Source organism: Bufo gargarizans, chromosome 5 (assembly GCF_014858855.1).
Source record: "Bufo gargarizans isolate SCDJY-AF-19 chromosome 5, ASM1485885v1, whole genome shotgun sequence".
Classification (NCBI taxonomy): Eukaryota; Metazoa; Chordata; class Amphibia; order Anura; family Bufonidae; genus Bufo; species Bufo gargarizans.
In genome coordinates, this window is record NC_058084.1 from 427,007,945 (window position 1) to 427,028,422 (window position 20,478).

Here is a 20,478-nt window from a genome sequence, read left to right on the forward strand (position 1 = left end):
AATGTGCACGCAGCAGAGCTCTGTATAACGAGCAGTTCTGTGTACAGAGAGCCTTGGTGCAGTGGAGCTGTGTGTGTGTCGTGCATGCAGCAGAATCCGATATATTCGGTAATGCTCTTCTATTTCAGTCTGTAACTAGCGGTCAGTGGCCATCTTGAGTCCCTGAGACATTTCCACGCTTTCTGCGGAGAGTCCATCTGCCCAGTACATGACACAGGTTACAATCAGAAGGCATGTGATAAAGCGAAGGCGCAATAACTGAAGAAGCCGCAGCTCTGGGATTGCGCAGGCAGAATTGTTCTCATCAGTAGAGATGAGCGAATTTCAGATGATGAAATCCGTTCACACTTTGTTTATTGGTAAAAGGTGAATCGCGTTATGGATTCAGTTACCACGGACCATAACGCCTTTAGAGGCATTACGTTATTCATTCCGTCATAATAGAAGTCTATGGGCTGCATAACGGATCCGTCCTGTTTCCGTTGGGTTCTTTCACACTTGCGTTGTGAAGATCCGGGCAGTTCCGTCGGTGGAAATCCGTGTGCAAACGGATAGCATTTGTAGACGGATCCGTCGCTCCGGTGTCACCTGGAAAAATGGATCGGTATTATTATTTTTTGCATTTTTAAAGGTCTGCGCATGCGCAGACCGGATCCATTTTGCCGGGTCCCTTAATGCATTTCAATGGAAAATAATGCCGGATCCAGCATTCTGGCAAGTGTTCCGGAATTTTAGATGGAGAAAATACCAGCCAAATACCGTAAGAGTGACTGAACTGAAGACATCCTGAACGCATTGCTCTCCAGTCAGAATGCATTAGGATAAAACTGATCAGTTCTTTTCCGGTATTGAGCCCCTAGGACGGAACTCAATACCGAAAAAGTAAAACGCTAGTGTGAAAGCACCCTAATACATGGGAGTCCTCTCCTGCATAACAGAAACAGGACAGATCTGTTATACAGGCCATAGACTTCTATTATGAAGGAATGCCTCTAAAAGCATACTGTTATACATTATGTCATAGAATCGCGTTATGGTCCGTGGTAAAGAAATCCATAACGCAATTTTGCTTTTACCACCAAACGAAGTGTGAACAAATTTCATAAGCGGAAACTCAGTTATCTCTAGTCATCAGATATCAGGTCTCTGCCTAGAAATGTGATATTAAAGGGCTGGTTCTCATCACAGTCGCCGCCTATAAAATAAGTGACGTAACCGCCATGCGACTGGTCGGTGGTAATTCCCAGAGGGAAATGTAGCCATTCGAATGACAGGAAATCAGTGTAGTACAGTCCATCTATTCCTATGACTATATTGCATTATTCCTTCAGGAAGTTTACAAATGAATTCCTAGCCATTTGCAATGAAGGTCCAGCTGGGTGTTACCAGTTGGGGGTGTGTCCCTGCACAGTCTGACACTGGCAGCACCAATTGAATAGTGTGTGACTGTGCAGAGACATTCCCCAAATAGTAACACCCAGCTGGACCTTCATTGCAGACGGCTGGGAATTCATTTCTAAACTTCCATTTGGAATAATGCAACATTGTCATAAGAACAGATGCTGCAGAATTGTTATTACATAGGGAATGCAAATAGTTAGGCCCCATGCACACGGCCGTTGTTCACAGCCGTGTGCGGGCCGTGGAACCGCGGCCTGGATCCCTCCTGAGAGCAGGAGCGCACGGCGTCACTGGTTGCTATGACGCCGTGCGCCCCCTGCTGCCGGCACAGTACAGTAATACACTGGTATAGATCGTACCAGTGTATTACTGTATTGCGGCGGCAGCAGGGAGCGCACGGCGTCATAGCAACCAGTGACGCCGTGCGCTCCTGCTCTCAGGAGGGATCCAGGCCGCGGTTCCACGGCCCGCACACGGCTGTGAACAACGGCCGTGTGCATGGGGCCTTAGTAGAACAGACAAGTCAGGAGAGGGGACGGGTCCTATTTAGGGGATCTGCACGTTACGGATCACTCGTCTTTTTTTCCCATAAGATCAGCATGAATTTCCGTGACGATTTAAGTGCGTTTCTACAACATATTCGCAATGTCTCGTGGCGTTTTTTTAGTGCGTATTTGTTTTAGTTTTTTTTTGCTGCAGATCTCAACCTTTCATTGAAAAGAGTGAAATACAGAAAACCTGACATGCTGGGGATTTCAAAATCCTCAAAGCAGGCCAATTTCCGCACCTGAGTAAAAAAGCAGAAGTGTACATGAGAATTGCTGATCTCATACACTTTGCTTGTACTGTACTGTACCTCCAGCGGTTGCAAAACCACAACTCCCAGCATGCCAGGACAGCCTACAGCTATTAGGGCATGCTGGTAGTTGTAGTTTTGCAACAGCTGGAGGGCCACAGGTTGGGCATCCCTGGTCTAGATGTATAACATGAGGATAATGTAATGAGATACCCTGTGCAGGAAAAGGGGAAACGATAATCTGTACGCCGCTGGTTATTTTGACCACATACAAACGATATAAAACTGCTTGTGCTGCAAAGTGAATCCACTTTTCCCAAAGAAAAGGATATTATGGCTACATACACAAAAAGGTAAAAAAAATATAGCACTGGAATGACTGACTTTCTGCCTTCTCTAAAATCCTCCTAGAGACGGAGCGAGATGCCGGTCTCCATGTCGTACTGCGCACAAGTGTCTATTGCTTTATAACTAGTGATGAGCGGCAGGGGCAATATTCCAATTTGCGATATTTTGCAAATATTTGGTAGAATATTCGTCATATATTCGCAAATTCAGAATTATTTTCTTGATCGCGAAAAATCGGCAATGTAATATTTGCGTAATGAGCACGAAATACAGGCGTGGGCCACTATAGCTACATTTTTCAAGCTGCTAGAAGTTTCCGGAGACTGGAGAAAATGGTCGGCACGGCAGAACCTTACAATAGCTTTATATGCAGATAGAGGGCTCCAATATATTCGAGATTGCAAAATCGGCACTAATGATGCGAATATTTTGGCGCAATACGTGAAACTTCACATTTTAACAGGTCTGACTACTTATTAGTGATTGGTGCACTAAGTATTGTCGTGAACTTGCGTCATCACAGAACTATGTATGTAGCATGTATGTATGGACAGCAGAACCTATCAGCTACACTATATCAGGATATAACCTACACTGACTATCTCCCACTAACTAACTATCTAATGTAATGACACAGGAAAGCACAGAGCACAGCAATAACACTGCTCTCTCTCTCTCAGATCTGCAAAATACTGCATACAAGGGCTGCTGGGGAGGTTCTTATATAGTAAGGGGAAGGCAACTTTCCTATTGGTTGCTAGGGATGTTGCTAAGCTCAGACAAAGACTTTGCAGCCTTCTCATTGGCCCACAAGCAAGAAGGGAGGTTACTGATGAAAAAAAATAATCTAGAATATTCGAAATTCCGAATATATAGCGCTATATTCTCGAAGTGCCGATATTCGCAATTAATATTCGAATATTTGCGCCCAACACTATTTATAACCTGCGACATTTTCATTTTTGTATTTGAAAAGTTCAATAAAGACAATAGGTTAAAAAACCTTTTACTTCTTCCCGTCCATTGCGTGGGCCTTGTGTCTGCAGAGCTTACAACAGAGACGTCTTTTGCTCCTCATTTTTCCAGTATCCACCCTTCGTTTCCCCAACCTGCACATACTCTCTGACCTGCTGACACCCCAAATTCTGTTGCTGTTGCTGCCCCATTGTTCCTATTACTGTACCAAATGTGTGAAACAATGCCCCCCCCCCCCCCCCAAAACTGTCTTTCAAAATTACCCCACCCCAAAAACAAAAAAACACTAAACTGTGCCACATAGTGTCCCCAAATATGATAGTACTCCAGACTAATAGTGACCCCACAAGTTAATAATGACCCGGAGTGTCCCCTATAATGTAATCATGATTCTGAATACCCTTTAAAAAGTAATAAATGCCCTTAAAGTGATTGTCTCACTGCAGCAAATTGAATTTACCATGTAGATGAAGTTAATACAAGGCACTTACTAATGTATTGTGATTGTCCATATTGCCTCCTTCGCTGGCTGGATTCATTTTTCCCTCACATTATACACTGCTCATTTCCAGGGGTTACGACCACCCTCTGATCCATCAATGGTGGTCGTGCTTGTGCACTATAGGAAAAAGCGCTGGCCTATGCACACTCCCATGTCACCGGCCACCAAAGAGGCCAATGCCTTTTCTTAGAGCAGTGGTGGCGAACCTATGGCACGGGTGCCAGAGGGGTCACTCCGAGCCCTCTCTGTGGGCACCCGCACCCTGGAAAAAGTCTATGGTGTACCCATATGCCTTAGACTTTTCCTGCCATTCATCAGCGCAGGGCGCACTATGAACAGCACAGGCAGCGCACTGAATGCAGGCCGGCTGTTATAGCTAAGTACATGGAAGATATACTATATTGGACTGTAGTAGGGCTTATGCACAAAAAAATATTTTCTGTGTCCATTCCGTTTTTTTTGCAGACTGTATGCGGAACCATTCATTTCAATGGGTCCGCAAAAAAACGGAAGTTACTCCGTGTGCATTCTATTTCTGTATATCCCTTCCGCAAAAAAATAGAACATGTCCTATTATTGTCCGTATTACGGACAAGGATAGTCCTGTTCTATTAGGGGCCGACTGTTCCGTTACGCAATCACACAAATATTTAGACCGCACTCCGTGATGATGATGATAATTAAAGGTAATTTATTTCATATTATTTCAGCCAGAAACAGTGGTACATCAGTTGCGTGCAACGTTTCGGGCTAACATACGCCCTTCATCAGGCACTAGTGGAACCACAGCTCGTGTATAGCCGGCACTATTCCGTTACGCAAAATACAGAATGCACACGGACGTCATACTTAAGGTCAGATGCATGGGCCCGTATTCAGGGTAAATTGCGTGTTGGCACTTTGCAATAAATAAGTGGGTTTTGGGTTGCAGTGGGGGCACTCGGCCTCTAAAAGGTTCCCCATCACTGGCCTATAGTGACTGCTGGTAGGTACGGCTTGTACACTATAGCAAGCCAGCAAAGGAGGCAACATGGACAATCACAATACATTAGTAAGTGCCTTGTATTAACTTTCTCTACATGATAAATGCCATTTGCTGAAGTGACACAACCCCTTTAAGTGCCCCCTTAAAAAGCAATAATGTCCCCTAAGTGCCCCACACTCAACATCAGCTTTTATGCCCTAAAAAAATAGAAACCCTTTACCTCACCACAATCTGCGCACTCTCGGCCTAGGCAGCGCAATGCAGTGACATCATCGGGCACGCTTGCATCCCTGCTTGGCGCCGGTGTACTGCAGGCTGAAGTCCTATAGGTGCTTGCGGCCTACAAGACGGCAGGGCCAGGGCGCACACTTGCCTTTTTTTTGTTAGAAAGTCGTTTACCAATGTTTGCATCAGTCTTCATCGTTAGATTTTTGCAGGATCCTTCAATGTGGCAGCAGGTGGATGGGAGCGCCGTTGTGTAGGAACTAAGGGGGTGGGGGCCATCTTGATTCATTTTCATGACTGATGAGGGTCCCACCGATTATCATGTTATGGCACGATGCAAATTGGGAACCCGGACTTAGGGCCCTTTCACACGTTCGGGTAATCCGCTGCGTGAAAGAGAGCCAAGCCGCGCTCCGGACTGCAGAGACACGGAGCATCGTGTTAATCATGTTAATGCTCCGCTGTCCAGAGCGCGGCACGCAGCGGATTACCCGCACGGCATCCGCTCGTGTGAAAGAGCCCTTAGGAAGCCACCTCCTGTGAAGAATTTGATGTGCTGACACTGATGCCTCTGGTGTCCGTCATTTTGCAAAGAAAAACAGGCCGACTCCTTTCTGGATGAAGCTTTTTCATTTTGCCCACGTTTGGAGCGTATCATTGAACGTATGAAACCCCAAAACTGCGTCGTTGGGATTAGGAGGAGCCACATACTGGATCATGGACACGATGAGCGCACGTGTGTTTCCCCATTCACTTGTAAGCAGCCCCGGGCAGATGTTCCCGCACGCCTCTCAGCGTCACTGGGTTTCACTTTACGGCTTGAACAGATGTACAGTTTAGAAATGCTGTGTCCCGGGGGGAAGGTCTATGGAGCTTCAGATCATACACATTTCTATAGTCGGATGGGTTTCATTCTGCATTCAGATTAAGGCCTCCTGCACACGAACGTTTTTTTACACGGTCCGCAAAAACGGGGTCCGTAGGTCCGTGATCCGTGACCGTTTTTCCGTCCGTGGGTCTTCCTTGATTTTTGGAGGATCCACGGACATGAAAAAAAAGTCGTTTTGGCGTCCGCCTGGCCGTGCGGAGCCAAACGGATCCGTCCTGAATTACAATGCAAGTCAATGGGGACGGATCCGTTTGATGTTGACACAATATGGTGCCATTTCAAACGGATCCGTCCCCATTGACTTTCAATGTAAAGTCTGGAGTTCTGTTATACCATCGGATTGGAGTTTTCTCCAATCCGATGGTATATTTTAACTTGTAGCGTCCCCATCACCATGGGAACGCCTCTATGTTAGAATATACTGTCGGATATGAGCCACATCGTGAAACTCATTTCCGACAGTATATTCTAACACAGAGGCGTTCCCATGGTGATGGAGACGCTTCAGGTTAGAATATACAAAAAAACTGTGTACATGACTGCCCCCTGCTGCCTGGCAGGTGCTGCCAGGCAGCAGGGGGCAGACCCCCCCCCCCCTGTTTTTAACTCATTGGTGGCCAGTGGGCCCCCCCCTCCCCTATTGTTAACTCGTTGGTGGCCAGTGTGCGCACCCCCCTCCCTCCCTCTATTGTAATAATAGCATTGGGGCCAGTGTGCGCGCCCCCCCACCCCCCCCCCTCCCTCCCTCTATTGTAATAATAGCATTGGGGCCAGTGTGCGCGCCCCCCCAACCCCCCCCCCCTCCCTCCCTCTATTGTAATAATAGCATTGGGGCCAGTGTGCCCCCCCCCCCCGATCATCGGTGGCAGCGGAGTAGAAGATTCATACTTACCTGGCTGCTGGCTGCTGCGATCTCTGTGTCCGGCCGGGAGCTCCTCCTACTGGTAAGTGACAGGTCTGTGCGGCGCATTGCTGTCACTTACCAGTAGGAGGAGCTCCCGGCCGGACGCAGACATCGCAGCAGCCAGCAGCCAGGTAAGTATGAAAATCTTCTACTCCGCTGCCACCGATGATCGGGGGGGGGGGGGGGGGGTGCGCACACTGGCCCCAATGCTATTATTACAATAGAGGGAGGGAGGGGGGGGGGGTTGGGGGGTGCGCACACTGGCCCCAATGTATTAAAACAATAGAGGGAGGGAGGGGGGGGGGTTGGGGGCGCGCGCACACTGGCCCCAATGTATTAAAACAATAGAGGGAGGGAGGGAGGGGGGTGCGCACACTGGCCACCAACGAGTTAACAACAGGGGAGGGGGGGGCCGCACAATGATATTCAAACTGGGGAGGGGGGGGTCTGCCCCCTGCTGCCTGGCAGCCCTGATCTCTTAAAAGGGGGATATGATAGTACAATTAACCCCTTCAGGTGCCGCACTATCATATCCCCCTGTAAGAGATCGGGTGCTGCCAGGCAGCAGGGGGCAGTCTTGTACACAGTTTGTAATGTATTCTAACTAGAAGCGTCCCATCACCATGGGAACGCCTCTGTGTTAGAATATACTGTCGGATCTGAGTTTTCACGAAGTGAAAACTCAGCTCTGAAAAAGCTTTTATGCAGACAGATCTTCGGATCCGTCTGTATGAAACTAACCTACGGCCACGGATCACGGACACGGATGCCAATCTTGTGTGCATCCGTGTTCTTTCACGGACCCATTGACTTGAATGGGCCCGTGAACCGTTGGCCGTGAAAAAAATAGGACAGGTCATATTTTTTTCACGGCCAGGAAACACGGCTCACGGATGCGGCTGCCAAACGGTGCATTTTCCGATTTTTCCACGGACCCATTGAAAGTCAATGGGTCCGTGAAAAAAAACTGAAAACGGCACAACGGCCACGGATGCACACAACGTTCGTGTGCAGGAGGCCTAAGAGTGAGAACAAGCAGCAGTTTTACTATAGAGCGGCGTCTGTTTAAAGGGCTTATCCCATAATTAATGTAAAAAATGCAAATCTCTTTCTTCCAAACTTAGAACTAGCCCTGTACCTCACATGGATCCAGAGATCTGCCCATTAATTGCTCTGATAGATTTATATCAGACTGACAGCTCAGGGGGCGTGCACTTTCCCGGGGGGGTCCTTTCTGCTGCAGCTGGTGGCGATGGAACAGAACATGAGAAGCAGAGAGTGGTGGCGCTATAGAGATAGATGAATTACACGCAATTCCGAAAGTATTCAGATCCAGGTGCTGGTTTGAAAAATGTAGAATATTTTTTGTGGGACAATCCCTTTAATTAAAGGGGATATCCAATAGTACAAATACACCCCACAATGCCCGGGCCCCGCCTGTAGATGATACTTACGGAAATGAGCCATTATCCTGAGAAGAAAGGTGCTACCTGCTGTGACCTCCATTACTGTTTTTTCCTGCACCACATTCCTTCTCCAGTGACTGCAGCCTCCATTCTCACAATCGGTAGGGTTGCCAGAGGTTGAACCTCCACCGATCACATAACGATGGCATTTCCTAGTGATATTGTATGCCTGATTAACCCTTTAAGATAGGAAATAAGGAGATTAGGAGAGCAGCTTGCCACCATGCATGACATTCTAGTTTTTACAAGCTGGAAGTATAAAATTCAATATCAGACGAGGATTCAGCCATCCTCCATCCGGACATGGATTTTAAAAGTAAGTACACCGGCCTCACCAGGTCTCTAATGATGAGTGTAGTTTGTATAGTGAAATCTGGTGAATATCAGACATCATACAGTACATGAAAATCTCTGTCTAACAAAGCTAGAACCAGCCCTGTACCTCACATGGAGCCAGAGATCTCCCCAGTCATTGCTTCCAGGGGTGCACCACCAATGAGGCGAGGTGAGGAGCAGCACCAGGTAGGGGCAGAAGGGGGATTATCTGTTTCTGCGTTATAGACTATAGTATTAGGAAGAACAGTGGGCACAGTACGTGGTCCTGTATTATCCTGTATGTTTTGTAGCTCTGAATGTAATGTTTTCCAAGTATGTCTTTAACAGTAGGGCTGGATGGAAGGGGTTTGGTTAAGAAATTGGCATTGGGGGGGTTGGGGCGCCGTTTCAGTTTTTGCCTCAGGCAGCAGAAAGGCTAGGTGCACCCCTGATTGCTTCAATTGTTTTAGATTTATTTCAGACTGGCAGCTCAGGGGGTGTGCCCTTTCTGCTGCAGCTATTTTCCTGTAACTGTCACAGCATCAAACAGAAGATAGGGCTGGTGACGGTTGCAAAGATTTAAACTGTATAATTATAGCAAAGACAGGTGCACTCTGCGGACTTACTAAACCCTCAAACTGATAATAAAATTTAGAGATTAGCCAACATATCCTACTAGGAGGACATGTCTCAGCCCGAGCACCGCGCAAAGGTTTCTCAAGTAGCTCGGGTCCTAACACTCACCTACCTGAGCCGTATGGGCAATACCAGGGGCCAGTGGGCGAATTACAGGAGTGTGAGGACCGACTTACAGACAACTCACCAGTTACTTCCAGCATGGAACCATGCTAGCAATGGGAGGAGGGAGGAGTCTGCGCGTCCCACTCAAGACTGGCTGGTATGGCCCAGGCCTCGCAGGTGCACTTAAATGTAGCCTGTGGATGGAAAACAGGCACATTTAAATTGCAGTTTATACACCTCCATATACAAGCAAACTAACAAGAATAGCGTAGTGTTAAACAGGCAGGAAGTGCTCAAACCCATATGCAGTTGTGCATATATATATACAGGGGAGCAAATCCTGCACTTGTGGCCCATTGCTAATGGCAATCCCCAGCATAAATGCATACAGTGGAGGATGCCGCAGCGGACCACAAGTACCACAATAGACATCCTAAACAAGATAGCAATTATGTGGATGTGATAATCAATATAATAATAGCAAAGACAGGTGCACTCTGCGGTCTTACTAAACCCTTAAACTGATGATAAAATTGAGAGATTAGCCACCTGAGCTACTTGAGAAACCTTGGCGCGGTGCTCGGGCTCCGACATGTCCTCTTAGTAGGATATGTTGGCTAATCTCTCAATTTTATCATCAGTTTGAAGGTTTTAAGTCTGCAGAGTGCACCTGTCTTTGCTGTTATTATATTGTTATATTGATTATCACATCCACATAATTGCTATCTTGTGCAGGATGTCTATTGTGGTACTTGTGGTTCGCTGCGGGCATCCTCCACTGTATGCATTTTTCCTGGGGATGGCCATTAGCAACAGGCCACAAGTGCAGGATTTGCTCCCCTGTATATGTGTGTGTGTGTGTGTGTATATATATATATATATATATATATATATATATATATATATATATATATATATATATGCACAACTGCATATGGGTTTGAGCACTTCCTGCCTGTTTAATACTACGCCATTTTTTTCAGTTTGTTTGCACATAAAGATTTAAACTGAGCACATGCAACCACCTCAGTGCGGTGGACAAGACATAAGGAAAATAACAAACATCAGGTGGCGCTATACAGATACATTTTATTGAATAACTCAGAGGTTATACTAAATTTATAATTACATGCAATTACAAAAGTGATCAGATCCAGATGCCGGTCTGAAAAATGTAAAACATTTTTGTGGCACAGCCCCTTTAAGACGTCTCATTGCACTAGCACTCATCTCATCCCCTACGTCTGTGTATCCCTTGGCTTGGACTTACGGAAGGGCGCAAATACTTTTACATAGAATGTGAGTTGATCGTTTCACACAGATGATATTTTCCCATGTTCACCATTTCTCGACACACTTGTACTTGAAGCGAAGAATTCGCCTTGTGCTAGGCTGAAATAACATCTGCATGGGATGTAAGGCATGGGAAGTCGGTGCGTGGCTCGAAGACCCCTCTGCCAGAGAAAATATAAACAGGTCATTAATAAACTGACCTCCCCGCTAAGCAAGTCATTTTTTGAGATTTATCACGGGAAGATTGAACGATTCACTGGAGATCTTTGCATTGGTTTAGGAAATCCAATGCTTAATCATATTTATTTAAAGAGGAAATTAACATCGGGAAATAGAACCGTATAAAACGGACTGAATCTTCCCACTTTCTGGATGCCGAGTCGTAGTCTGCTAGCGTAGACCGTGCTGGAAAAGTCTTTCATTCTGAGCCCATTGTAGACAGGAAGAAGGAGAGATTTTATCCTCGCAAACAGGAGGCTCGCCCACATGATCACCTGGGACAGACTTGGCCAGTGCTGGGAGGCTACAAGGTTATGGGAGCCTGGGAATGTTTAACATCAAGAAAGCAATTACAGCATAGCAAGAGCGGAGGGAATTACACAGGAAATGTGAACAGTAACCCTTCACGGCCAAGGAACCTAAGACTATACCTCGAAGACCGCTAAAGATGAAATAGACAGATAGATAGCGGTGTCAAGTATTAATCATGAACATACATGGTCTCCATGTCTGGCATCTCTAGTACGTTCCGGTCATACAACAGGACACAAAGCCCCGTGGGATTATGACGTTTGGCGTACGCTTAGGAAGTGAGAGCATGGTTGTAGAGCAGATCAAAGCTCTGAGATTACAGTCTACCTAGGTGGTCTTCAAATTATCTTATTCCTGTGCTGCCTTTCAGAGATTTTTATTCCATGAACATATAAATGGGGAAGAAATCCTTGTTATTTCCCCCCACTTCTAACTTTTTGGTAACTCAGAAGGGAGGTTCCCATCCCTGGTCGTGTTCCATAGATTTTAACTCTCTTGGAGTCACACCACCAGAAACCACACAACACGATCCCATCAACACGTAGAGGCGTTTCGTTGGTCAATAACAACCAGTGAACCATTGTTGCTTTTTGTATACTGAAAGGGGTTGTCCGGGCTTTTACTATCTATGGCCTATCCCAGGGATTAACAACCTGCGGCCCTCCAGCTGTTGAAAAACTATGATTCCCACTATGCCCTGCTGTAGGCTGCTAGCTGTAGGCAGTCTAGGCATGCTGGGAGTTGTAGTTTTGCAACAGCTGGACAGCCGCAGGTGGGCCATCCCTGGTCTATCCTGAGGATAGGTCATCAGTATCAGATCATGGGGGTCCGACACTATAGGGGACAGCGCGTACAGTGTGCACGTGACTTCTCCCCTCTTACCGTTCGCCGCTGCTGTCTATGGCAAAGGCCATAGACCGCAGCAGTGGACAGGTAGAGAGAAGGGAGATGGCACGTGGGCACTGTACGCGCCGTCTCCTCATACAGTGTCGGACCCCCGCCGATCTGATACTGATGACCTATCCTTAGGATAGGCCATCAATAGTAAAAGCCTGGACAACCCCTCTAAGTGTACAGTCTCCAGTAGTGGGAGGTTTTTGTCTATGGCTAAACCATATAAACATCCCATAGAGCTGTGATATTCTGGTAAATACCGTACTGTTCAGAAAAATAATTCTAATGTACTGTAAATAATACCGTCATATACCGTACAAAAAAATAATACTGATCTACATACAATAATAATATCAGGTGACGTATGTGGCAACGTATTCTCCCCTGGAACAAATATTTTTAGGTCACTGGAGGTACAGTATGGATGACATATTAAAGGGGTTGTCTGGTCCCCAAGCTAAAATTGAAACCTGCAATGCATTTAGAATAAAGAAAGAAATCAACTCGCCTGTTCACAGGTGCTCCCAGCACTGAGGGTCCCGCTCCTGCTGCCACCACTCCTCTGTGGACTGGAAGCGTGACGTCCGGTACGTGGTCACAGGGTCAGGTTCCTGCATGAAGGAGAGGAAGGGGTTGACAGAGGAACCTGGAGGAGCAAGGGTGCACAGAATGGCTTGGACCCACTCACGGTGCACTTAACTGCTCACTTGCATATGGATTAAAAGCATATTTTTCCCCCCAGAATGAAAGAACTGATCACTAAGTGAAAGATGTAACATTCAGCTGATCAAGTCCTACAAGGAAAGACTCCCTTTAACTCCTCTACTACAGTATGTAAACTGACTAGTCAAGTCATGGGAACTTGCCCTCCTATCATCTCATCTCTGTCTATCCTCCGGAGTTCCCATCACTCTGCATTGCTTGTTCCCTTTGTGTTATATTTTATCACATCAGATATAAACTTAGTTTACAGTGTGGTGGGACGGAGGGTGATAATCATGTGTCGGAGTCAATTCTAGGCTGACAGAGTATAAACTATTAAGTCAAGGGTTAAAAGGGAACCTGTCACCAGGATTTGGGGTATATAGCTGAGGACATGGGTTGCTAGATGGCCTCTAGCACATCCACAATACCCAGTCCCCATAGCTCTGTGTGCTTTTATTGTGTAAAAAAAAACCTATTTGATACATATGCAAATTACCCTGAGATGAGTCCTGTACGTGAGAAGAGTCAGGGACAGGACTCATCTCAGGTTAATTTGCATATGTATCAAATCGTTTTTTTACACAATAAAAGCACACAGAGCTATGGGGACTGGGTATTGTGGATGTGCTCGCGTCATGTCCTCAGCTCTATGCACAAAATCTCGGTGACAGGTTCCCTTTAAACCTAAAGAAGCGCTCCCACAAAATGTTTTATTCTGTTTATACCTGTTATAAAGGTACATGATGTAATCCATAGTAAAGGTAATCTTCTTACCAGGGACTGTATTTGTGAGTTATAACCTTCCTTCTGATCCTCAGCCGTGCCATGTGACCAACACTGATCTCCAGCTGATTTAGGACAGGAAGTCGGTTACTTCTGTATTCATTCCTATGAGACTGACATTGAGTAATAATAGGAATACATAGAGAAACTGGCTTCCTGTCCACTCATAAGATGCTGTGTTATGTGGAAAGTCTGATTGCTGGTCACATGACACAGCTGAGGATCAGAAGGGAGGGGATAACCCACAAATACAATCACTGGTGAGAAGATTATCTGCACTACAGCTTATATCATGTACCTTTCTAAACAGGTCAGAGAATAAATTTTTTTGTGGGAGTGCATCTTTAAAAGGAACACCCATATTTGCAGCCATTTTTTTATTGTTACAGTCCATCTTCAATAAACACTGAAGAAACAAATAGTTTAGATTAGAAATGTACTATTTGTATCTACAGCCCCTAAGCAGACCTTTGCGTTTCCAAGCAGCGTATATCTGTCCGGCATGGGATGCAGAATAAGACAGATCCAGCATGAAACACAATGTAAGTCAGTGGTGCCAAATCCATTTTCCCGGACACAAAAGAAAACAGATCTGGTGCGCATTGACTTACAATGGTTTTACTGCCAGATCCATCTTGGTCATTTTAGAGATAATTCAACCGTATCCATTCATAACGGATGCAGCCGGCTGTATTATCATAACGAAGCGTTTCTATATTCAGCATGTTCTATATTCTGCATTTATCACGCAATGCAGGCCCCATAGAAATGAATGGGGCTGCGTGAAAATCGCAAGCATCCGCAAGCAAGTTGCTAGGAGTTGATAGGGATGAGCAACCCCGACCCCATTAAAGTCTATTCACTGTATTATTTTCCCTTATAACATGGTTAGGCCTCATGCACATGGCCGTTGTTTGGGTCCGCATCCGAGCCGCCGTTTTGGCGGCTCAGATGCGGACCTATTCACTTCAATGGGGCCGCAAAAGATGCGGACAGCACTCCGTGTGCGGTCCGCATCCGTGGCTCCGTTCCGCGGCCCCGCTAAAAAAATATAACATGTCCTATTCTTGTCCGCGCTTTGCGGACATGAAAATGGCATTTATATTGCCGGCGCCCGTTCCGTTCCGCAAATTGCGTAAGGCAACATGGGCAGCTTCCGTTTTTTGCGGATCTGCGGTTGGCGGACCGCAAAAAACGGAACGGTCGTGTGCATGAGGCCTTATAAGGGAAAATAATAGCATTCTTAATACAGAATGCTTAGTAAAATGTCGCTTGAGGGGTTAAAAAATAAAAAAAATTAACTCACCTTGTCCACTTGATCATTCAGCCGGCATCGGACCTGCAAAAGGACCTTTGATGACATAATTGCGCTCACCACGTGGTGAATTCAGTGGCATCAGCGCAGGTCCTGCTGAATGCTTGCGATTATCACGCAGCCCCATTCATTTCTATGGGGCCTGCGTTGCATGAGAAATGCAGAATATAGAGCATGCTGCGATTTTCACACAACGCACAAGTGATGCATGAAAATCACCGCTCATGTGCACAGCCCCATTAAAGTGAATGGGTCCGGATTCAGTGCGGGTGCAATGCATTCACCTCACACCATAGGTTTGTGCCTCTTCATACGCCAGACTAGAGTTGCACCGGGTATCGAAGTATCCATAGCATGTAGCGGTAACGTATACTTGATTATTTTTAATATAGCAATCCATCAAGTAATAGTGACATTTATTTGGAAGAAATTACTTATCGTTAGTCGGGTGAATACTTGATCATTAAGACTGTTGGTAAAATATACATTGGAAACAGCGCTATTTATGTTTGCCTTTATATAGGAACATTATGATGACATTACCAAATACTGTGCAAACAATTTAAATATATAGTTCGGATTTCCCATTGCAGCAGTGGAATTAGAAGTCATTCCAACAAAAAAGAAAGCTTTTTCTCTGCACTGATTGGGGACACACACTATGTGGATAATCCCCATCACCTCATTGAATATTACACAGTTATACTGATTGATTTTATAGTGTTTACAAGTTTCATTTGCATTATTTGCACTTTATGATCTGTATGTTTTATATTTTTATATGAAATATTAGGTGCACCTAGGTTTAAGCAATTTATGTGTTTTATAATTTTTGAATAAATCCATGCATTTTATAACTAGATTTGAGTGTGTACTATTTGATCTCAGATAGCAGAGTGCCCTCCTGTTTGTTCCTTCAAATTATCATGTAATTATAGTTTTCTACCATGTTGCCCATCCGTAGATTTATTTGGTAAGTTTCTCAGAAACAAAAATCAGTTTAATAACTCTGGGCTCACTCTTAAAAAAATAAATAAAATGCCATCATGGCCAATAGGTATATCAGATATGTTTATTAGGACAACAAAGTGTTTCGGACTCTTTTTTTCAAGCCATATGACACATGGGTCCTGAGTAGTGTGGAGCAAATTTCTTGAAATTGATTCAATTTGGATTCAATTTGACCAAATCAGTCGGGCAACTTGAGTCTGTATAACTTTGACCTGAATTGAAAGTACTCCAATTGCCCTGAGAAAAGTTGTGAGGTTTCTCAGGACTGTATGTTACTCATTTCAAACTCTTCAACACGAAACCAGCATTAATAATCTTAAAGTGACAGCAACATATATGCCTGTGGGTAAACACGTGGCTGCTGGTGGTAACAAATAGCCTCTTTAAAGGCTATGTACACCTATGGGGGCAATTTTTTTTATTATTGCATTGTAGTTATTTTGAGCTAAAAAATTTATAAATTGGTCTTTATTAACCACTTCAACCCCCCTAGCTGAAACACCCTTAATGACCAGGCCACTTTTTACACTTCGGCACTACACTACTTTCACCGTTTATCGCTCGGTCATGCAACTTACCACCCAAATGAATTTTACCTCCTTTTCTTCTCACTAATAGAGCTTTCATTTGGTGGTATTTAATTGCTGCTGCCATTTTAACTTTTTTTGTTATTAATCGAAATTTAACGATTTTTTTGCCAAAAAATGACATTTTTCACTTTCAGTTGTAAAATTTTGCAAAACAAACGACATCCATATATACATTTTTCGCTAAATTTATTGTTCTACATGTCTTTGATAAAAAAAAAAATGGTTTGGGTAAAAGTTGTAGCGTTTACAAACTATGGTACAAAAATGTGAATTTCCGCTTTTTGAAGCAGCTCTGACTTTCTGAGCACCTGTCATGTTTCCTGAGGTTCTACAATGCCCAGACAGTACAAACACCCCACAAATGACCCCATTTCGGAAAGTAGACACCCTAAGGTATTCACTGATGGGCATAGTGAGTTCATAGAACTTTTTATTTTGTGTCACAAGTTAGCGGAAAATTCTATATTTTCTAAAATAAAAAATTCTAAGAACTCGCCATGCCCCTCACGGAATACCCTGGGGTGTCTTCTTTCCAAAAAGGGGTCACTTGTGGGGTAGTTATACTGCCCTGGCATTTTAGGGGCCCATATGTGTGAGAAGTAGTTTGCAATCAAAATGTGTAAAAAATGGCTGGTGAAATCCGAAAGGTGCTCTTTGGAATGTGTGCCCCTTTGCCCACCTTGGCTGCAAAAAAGTGTCACACATGTTGTATCGCCATACTCAGGAGAAGTTGGGGAATGTGTTTTGGGGTGTCATTTTACATATACCCATGCTGGGTGAGAGAAATATCTTGGCAAAAGACAACATTTCCCATTTTTTTATACAAAGTTGGCATTTGACCAAGATATTTATCTCACCCAGCATGGGTATATGTAAAATGACACCCCAAAACACATTCCCCAACTTCTCCTGAGTACGGCGATACCACATGTGTGACACTTTTTTGCAGCCAAGGTGGGCAAAGGGGCACACATTCCAAAGAGCACCTTTTGGATTTCACAGGTCATTTTTTACACATTTTGATTGCAAACTACTTCTCACGCATATGGGCCCCTAAAGTGCCAGGGCAGTATAACTACCCCACAAGTGACCCCATTTTGGAAAGAAGACACCCCAAGGTATTCCGTGAGGGGCATGGCGAGTTCCTAGAATTTTTTATTTTTTGTCGCAAGTTAGTGGAATATGAGACTTTGTAAGAAAAAAAAAATCATCATTTTCCGCTAACTTGTGACAAAAAATAAAAAATTCTAGGAACTCGCCATGCCCCTCACGGAATACCCTGGGGTGTCTTCTTTCCAAAATGGGGTCACTTGTGGGGTAGTTATACTGCCCTGGCACTTTAGGGGCCCATATGCGTGAGAAGTAGTTTGCAATCAAAATGTGTAAAAAATGACCTGTGAAATCCGAAAGATGCTCTTTGGAATGTGTGCCCCTTTGTCCACCTTGGCTGCAAAAAAGTGTCACACATGTGGTATCGCTGTACTCAGGAGAAGTTGGGGAATGTGTTTTGGGGTGTCATTTTACATATACCCATGCTGGGTGAGAGAAATATCTTGGTCAAATGCCAACTTTGTATAAAAAAATTGGAAATGTTGTCTTTTGCCAAGATATTTCTCTCACCCAGCATGGGTATATGTAAAATGACACCCCAAAACACATTCCCCAACTTCTCCTGAGTATGGCGATACCACATGTGTGACACTTTTTTGCAGCCTAGATGCGCAAAGGTGCCCAAATTCCTTTTAGGAGGGCATTTTTAGACATTTGGATCCCAGACTTCTTCTCACGCTTTAGGGCCCCTAAAAAGCCAGGGCAGTATAAATACCCCACATGTGACCCCATTTTGGAAAGAAGACACCCCAAGGTATTCAATGAGGGGCCTGGCGAGTTCATAGAATTTTTTTTTTTTTGGCATAAGTTAGCGGAAATTGATTTTTTTTATAATTTTTTCTCACAAAGTCTCACTTTCCGCTAACTTGGGACAAAAATTTCAATCTTTCATGGACTCAATATGCCCCTCAGCGAATACCTTGGGGTGTCTTCTTTCCAAAATGGGGTCATTTGTGGGGTGTTTGTACTGCCCTGGCATTTGAGGGTCTCCGCAATCATTACATGTATGGCCAGCATTAGGAGTTTCTGCTATTCTCCTTATATTGAGCATACAGGTAATGGGATTTTTTTTTTTCGTTCAGCCTCTGGGCTGAAAGAAAAAAATGAACGGCACAGATTTCTTCATTCACATCGATCAATGTGGATGAAAAAATCTCTGCCAAAAGAAAAAAAAGGAGGGGAAAGGCGTCTGCCAGGACATAGGAGCTCCGCCCAACATCCATACCCACTTAGCTCGTATGCCCTGGCAAACCCGATTTCTCCATTCACATCAAGCGATGTGGATGAATAAATCATTGCCGGGATTTTTATTTTTTTTAATATACAAAGTGTTTGCCAAAGCATATGAACACCGCCTCCTCCTCAGCTCGTATGCCTCGGCAAACGTATCTTTTACTGCAGAGGAGAAATCTCGTCTTGCAGCGCCGCATACACCGACTTGTGTGTAATCTGACAGCAGCGCAATGCTTCAGCAGCTAGTCGATCGGTTGGTCCACCTGGAAGGTAAAAAAAAAAAAAAAAAAAAAAAAAAAAAAACCAGGCCGCAACGCAATAAATTTTATTAACTTTATAATAACTTTTGAACAGAACATATAAACTTTAACTTTTTGAACTGAACGTTAACCTTTTTGCTTACTGGTGATTTTAATTTTTTTTACCTTTTATAGGACAAACCTCTCCTTCCCCATGGGACAATGTGTAAAGCGCAAATCGCCCAAAGATGTGGCGAAGTACATTATGCACTTTGTCCCAGGTGAAAGGAAAGGTTTGCAGCAGCTCTGTGTGTAAATGGGCCCTAATATCCCTGTGTGCCTGTCCTGGTGAGATGTGATCCCTATGCTAGGTGTACCTGTGTGTGGTACTTCCGGAAACACTCCCCTAAGCATAGGGCAGGGTGGTCAGAGCAGTCAGGACAGAAATAGCGGGTGTCACGCCTTATTCCACTCCTGCTATAGACACAACATTTTTTTCAGGGTGACGGTTGGGTTGAGGTACCAGCAACGACATTGGGGAAATGTCGCTAGTGTATCTAACTACACTGGTGGATGGGGCCACGGAACCTCCTGAAAACAGGAGGTTCTCGATGATCTCTTCCTGAAATTTGAGGAAGGATCCAGTTCTCCCAGCCTTACTGTAGAGAACAAAACTATTATATGCAGCCAATTGAATTAGGTATACAGACACCTTCTTATACCAGCGTCTGGTGCGGCGGGACACTAAATACGGAGACAACATCTGGTCATTGAAGTCCACCCCTCCCATGTGAAGGTTATAGTCGTGGACTGAGAGGGGCTTTTCAATGACACGGGTTGCTCGCTCAATTTGGATTGTCGTGTCTGCGTGAATGGAGGAGAGCATGTAAACGTCACGCTTGTCTCTCTATTTCACCACGAGCAGTTCTTGGTTACACAAGGCAGCCCTCTCCCCCCTTGCAAGACGGGTGGTAACGAGCCGTTGGGGGAAGCCCGCGCGACTAGTTTGCGCGGTGCCACAGCAGCCAATCTGTTCTAGAAACAAATGCCTGAAGAGGGCCACACTTGTGTAGAAATTGTCCACATAAAGATGGTACCCCTTGCCAAATAAGGGTGACACCAAGTCCCAGACTGTCTTCCCACTGCTCCCCAGGTAGTCAGGGCAACCAACCGGCTCCAGGGTCTGATCTTTTCCCTCATAGACACGAAATTTGTGGGTATAGCCTT